Raw genomic sequence first — 6,111 nt, 5'->3', positions numbered from 1 at the left:
ATGTGCACACGCTAAATATTTCATCTTGCATCGGACGCAATAAAAATATATAACGCTACATCTTGAAATACGCGATACCTTCTTGAATCATTTTATTTTTACCGATATGAACACATGATCATTATAACATTACGCGGAGTAAACGTATGCATACAACCTAATGGCACCGAAAATGCAAGCTCGTTTGCAAAAATTACAAGGGATTCTTACGACGCAGCGAGATTGGCAAAACATTGAATTCACGAAAACAACCTGTAGAGATAATTTACGACTCATTATGCGAGGTTACGCTAACAAGACGTCGGAGAAGCAGGAAGGGTGCGTGTGTTCGCTGAGGGAACGCGCTCACGTGAAATTACAGGCACATTTTGTGCCCGAAATACGTCCGTAAAGTCGCGTCGAAAGAACCGCTCGTGCAGTCCCCCTGAAGAGAGGAGCGCAAAAGTACACGCGCGATTAATTCATCAGGTTATGGGAGACCCCTCGTCGTAGGGCTCTCTCTGGAGGATCCAGCAAGCATCTACCGAAAACGAGTTCACGCTGCGAATCGCCGACAGACGACCCGGCCGCTCCGAAAATTGCTGGACATTCTCTTTCTCGGATGGAGAACAGTCGGCGAAACATTATGGGCACGCAAGCGTCGGAATCCGCAAAAAAGAAATCTTTCCATTTCGATCGGGGTGAGACTGGCTGCTGCCCCAAGTTTAAGCTTCGTTTACAGGTGCGTCACGCTATCCGCCGCGCGATCACGCTATCACTGCTATCTAACTTCTCGGCGAAACTGAATCGTCGTCTTGTTTATTGGCCCTGACGCCCGTGACGAGCACATTTTATTACCGCATGTAATACTTAAGCAAGAAATAAGTGTCGCCGGAATAGCAAGAATCGTGAGAAGAATCGTGGACCGATTTAGCCTTCTTCGAATTCTTATCCTTTTCTATTTTATTTTCAAGATCTCGATCATTACATTCATCGAATCACTTCAAATTACTTAATTATTTATAAAATATATAAGTATTATATATACTTTTCATCATCGTTTCTTTTTCTAAATTCTTCCGCGTATTTACATTATTTATTAACCCGTATTAAATTTATTAATATTTTTTGTATTCGTCTATTTAATAGGATATTCATTTGAAACGCATTTTAAACTCTTGACACTTCGTACAATAAAGTATTATCTCAGAGTACAAGAAATTTATGAAATATTCAAAATACTTCCAAAATAGGCGAATCTTCGTTAACTGCGATCGTGAAATACAAATGTGTACGTGCCATCGCACATTTCGTCGGAAGAGGTCGAATCATTGACCGAAGCGTAAAGTTCTTGCGAGTTTGGAGTCACGAGTTGGTTCACTGAACACGAGCTAGTACTAGTGGGTAGCTGTCGTTGCCTGGCGAGTGGACCGTAGACGTGACTTTATGCAATGCGGGACTTGGTTTATACTGATGATATAACGTGCTCAGACAAGTTCTATCGTTTCCCTAATGGCCAACCGCATTTACAATTTCTTCATTATTTTGACAGCATCATATTAACTTTGTATATAAAATTTTGACAGCATCATATTAACGTTTTATGTAAAGTTTATAAGCTGTATAAAGTTTTTACAGATTAATTATGAATTAATAAAATTAATACACTCGTAACGTTCTTCTTTAATCGATTATTGACAACAAAATAAATTTTAATAAAAAGCGTAATAACAGATAAAATTCTAAGATAAAGTCACGGACATTGGTTTTTCAAATCTGAATCAACTTTTATTCTTCCTGTAGCAAATTGCAATTAAGGTTGCCTCGCACACCGATCAAGAGGCGTAACAAAATTGTTAGTGAGTTCCGGAGCCCTTTAGCAATAGCGAGAAATTAAAGGGCCAATCGTTAATTGATTATTACAGTTATTTAATCGAGTTACTATCTCATGCATATAAATCAAAATGTAAATCAAGAACTCTCTCTCTCTCTCTCTCTCTATGTAACGCAGTTGATCCGGCGTCTAGATAAAATTACGGCTATGGACGCGGTAGCGCAATAGTTAGATTCTAGATCGTATAAAGCTTCTTGTTGCTTTGCCTTTACGACGACAGCACCGACAGTGCCAACGGCGATCGTCGGCATTGCAACGACGACAACGACGACGACGCGCATTGCTCTCGGCATGATTTGTAACGCCGCACCGCGCAGCCGAGATTTCTCGTTTTCTAATGCCGTCCCGAGGAACGGAACGATAAATTAACGCCGATACAGCGTGCGATAAACCGAGAACTCGATCGCTGAGCAGGAATGAATTGCGGGCGCGTGTTCTTCGCGGAAAACGAAGAAGGATGGGGTGCAGGTGTAAATGCCAATAGGCGTAAGAAGAGCGCGAATTCGCCTGTAAATCTTTCGCGCCGCGATATCTCAAGGCTGAAATAGGAGCTAGCAATCTCCGTTTATAACGTCATGAAAAATTGAAATGCGATAATATGACCTAGAGAATCATTCTTCTCAGGTAACGAATTAAAATTGAAATCGAAAAATTGAAAAACAATGTAACATCTCGACGAAACACAATCAAACAAAATCAAGAATTAATAATAATTAATAATGGTGGCTAGTTAATTTTTTATCAATCCAGAGAGAAATTACAGCTGGATATTTTTAGTTCAAACAATATTTTCTAAGACTAAAAGAAGAAAGCGAACCGATTAAATCACTTTTTTTCTACTACTAAGTCCACCACGGTGGTCATTGAAAGAACATCATCCGTCCTCGGCGATGCATGACCAGCGAGACCGGACCACCAAGGCACTTTTCTTCGTGCTTGTTGAAATCGATTTGAAGCGTTTGCTAGCAATTGTTACGGACCTCGTGCCAATATCGTGGGAGAACTAATTCGTGCCATGTTATGGCATTCTTTCATCGCCAACGTCCGTAGTTCCGTTCGCGGCGGCACTGAAACTGATAAACTTAACCGATTGTCACGGATCGAGCTTGCGCTACGCCCGTAACAATCACAATCCCCGGGTTAGATTTCTTCCCGGCATTCTCGCGAGTTTCTTTTCGCGATTACTACTGTATTTAAAAAAAAAATAGAATCTCTATATGTAATCGGTTTAAAAGCATGAACGACAGTAATATTAAATCACTCAAATCAATTTAAAGAAACGATATTTAATCTATTTTGTAATTCACAAAATATAATTATTGGTACGTTTATATGTGCAAGACTACATTCACGATACAAGTGCTATAAAATATAGCTATAAAGAGGTATAAAGTATAGCTACAAACAGAATAGTCTCGCTAGAACGAGGCTGATTTGTTCCGGCCAATGTGATCGGTACCGGTCAACCGAACCGATATTCACAGGCTGCAGTCGACTGTGTCCGTGACAATCACGATTTCCAGGCTTCCTAGTAGCTCCTTCCGCGATATCCAGAAGAGATTCCTTCTTCGTTCGTGAGCCCCACGTTAATTGGGGAGTCTAAGAACCGCCTTGGTTTCCAAGAACGCCCGACTCGGACACGAATCGTGAGCAGAACGTGCAGGGGTCTGATACTCCGGTACAAAGAGTACGATACGGTCGTGATAGCGCAACACAAATACAGGATATGATACAAGAAAGGTCGGTCGTGTAACTTAACGATTCATGCAAATATACTCATTTATTTTTCCACTGTTGCGTACACGGTCGCATGTTCTGTCACGATAAGACAAAACTATACGCAATAAAAAAAAAAAATACATTGTATACATTATAAAAATGGATTCGGCCGGTAATTAAAATTACTCGCCACGAGTTCCTAAAATATTGTGCGAAGTCTTTACACAAAATCATAACTGGCGTATCTGCGCGAAGTAACGAAAAAAATCACACGGAGCAGCTGTGAAATCTAAAATTATGCAAATTGCAACCCGTAACCGAGAATTTGGACGGTTCTGTGTGTGCCCCAGATTAACATTAATTTAATTTCTTACTCGCGGCTATGGGAGCCACCGCATTCATTGCGCGTGGTTTTCGGAGGATGCCTTTTTTTTACGCGAAGACTAATGATTAAGAGAGCGTAGTTGGGTTGTGTGTGAAGACGTCTTGAGCTTACTTTACGTTCATCTTATAAGACTTGTTTCGCGTGCATTCGCGTGATCCTCTCATCACGAAATTTTCGCTCTGCTTTCTTTAATTTATTTCAAAATTCAACGATTTTGTAAAACACGTTCTCGTAATAAATCTTATTCGTATACTTTACTACAAATACGGGCAAAAATAATTCACATTTGTCCTCTTTTAATTTTTAATAAAAATAACGACAAAGAAAAGTCAAGTAAAACCCAAGTAACGCCTACGCAGCTAGCAACGTGAGAAACTAATCGGTATTGGTTTGTTATGGAGATCAATCGATTAATTAAAGTGCAGTGTATTGAAGTGGACGATGTGGGAAGACGGAAGTGAAACCTGCAGAATTCACAAGCAACAATGTAGCAGAAAAGCATCGAATAATTGTAATGTAAATAAGATGTTTGTTATAATTCAACATACTTTCGTTTATATGCGATTCTTTGCCGCTTATAAAGTTTCAAACTGTGTATGAATCAGATTCGTTTCTCATTTATATGATAAACTTTAAAAAAAGAAAAGAACGGTACATGCGTTCCTCGAAAAACCAAAGATTGAAATTTCTTGTTCAACAGTCGAAGGAAGCAACATTGATGATCGCTTTTGTGCTTCGACAACTTTACGAGTCATCGCGAATATTGGGGACGCGAAAGAATACTCGCTGCGAGGAACTTCGCTTAAGAAATATTGATAAAGCAATACCTTGAGAGAAAGTAACGAATTACATCCTGCGCAGAGGTTAAATGAACTTGTCATGATTTCCATATACATTCGTAACCGCCAGCTGCATCGTGTGTGTTGCCGGCTATGTGAGGCGACCGTACATCACATCCGCGCGATACATCGAATTCACGCGCCATCTTGAACGGCAGCCAATTTTACGTCTGTCGAACAAATTTCTTCCGTGAAGCGTATTATCAGCTACAATTTACCATGATCGAAAAATGATTTGGATACATGAGTGTTGCGTAAATTTGACGCAAGGTTCGTTTTTCTTTGAGTAACCCTGCAATCAGAATCTGACTCTAAGATGAGTATGAGCAAGATCCTGAGAGAGTATATATTCACTGGAATCTCTAGAATACAGTCTGGCCAACTCGTAGACATCTTTCATTCGTTTACATTCTTAGACTCCTTAAAATGACAGTACCAATCAAAATTTAGCAAGAACGCGCGTACATTCAAAGAATGATACACATATATATTTGTACACCATTTTACGATCTAAGAACATGAACCAATGATTTCAAAATATTCAAACTCTATTCTAGGGATTGTATACAATTAATAAGAGAGAGAGAGAGAGAGAGAGAGAGGAAATTGGCAAATCAATAAAAACTGACTATCTTATAGACAGACTTTGATTACGGTATCTAATACAATCTCAATTTTTCTATATCAATTTCTATAGCATCTCTTCGCATAGTTCACCTGATAATCCGCCTTGCATCTCCGCGAAATTAATTGTGAATTCATGAATTTTTGTGTGTTTTCAAACTACACAAGTTCAAATTTCAACATTTCTTTCCTTATAATATAAAGAAAAAAAACATAAGTAAAGAATTGTGGTAGTAATGTATTATACACGCAACAAGTCTAATAAGAATAATATTAGAGCTTTACGATCTCCGTTTCGAGAGAACATATGTTCGACCCCGACTGCGCCTCCATGTCGACACCTTTTATTGCTATTAGGGTTACCTTAGGGCGACCTTGCATATAAAATGAGAAGTGAAACGAACGCACGTTCTGAAATTCAACAAAAACTCAACGTGCACTTCATGTTACGTAATTCACCATAAAACGCCAATATCCGCAGAGTCTTGCCTGCGTGTGAATCGTCCGCAGAAAGACGCCGCAGACCGCGGAATGTGAACGCGTGTGCGCATGGAATCTCATTAACGTGGCCCTCTCGAGTGGCGGCGAGTGCGAGCGAGAGAGCGAGACGCATAAAAGCCCAATGTACACCGACACGCACGATACGCGTGGCGTGACAGTGCACGTTCGCG

This window comes from Solenopsis invicta, chromosome 11, assembly GCF_016802725.1.
Source record: "Solenopsis invicta isolate M01_SB chromosome 11, UNIL_Sinv_3.0, whole genome shotgun sequence".
Classification (NCBI taxonomy): domain Eukaryota; kingdom Metazoa; phylum Arthropoda; class Insecta; order Hymenoptera; family Formicidae; genus Solenopsis; species Solenopsis invicta.
This window is presented reverse-complemented; position numbering follows the sequence as displayed.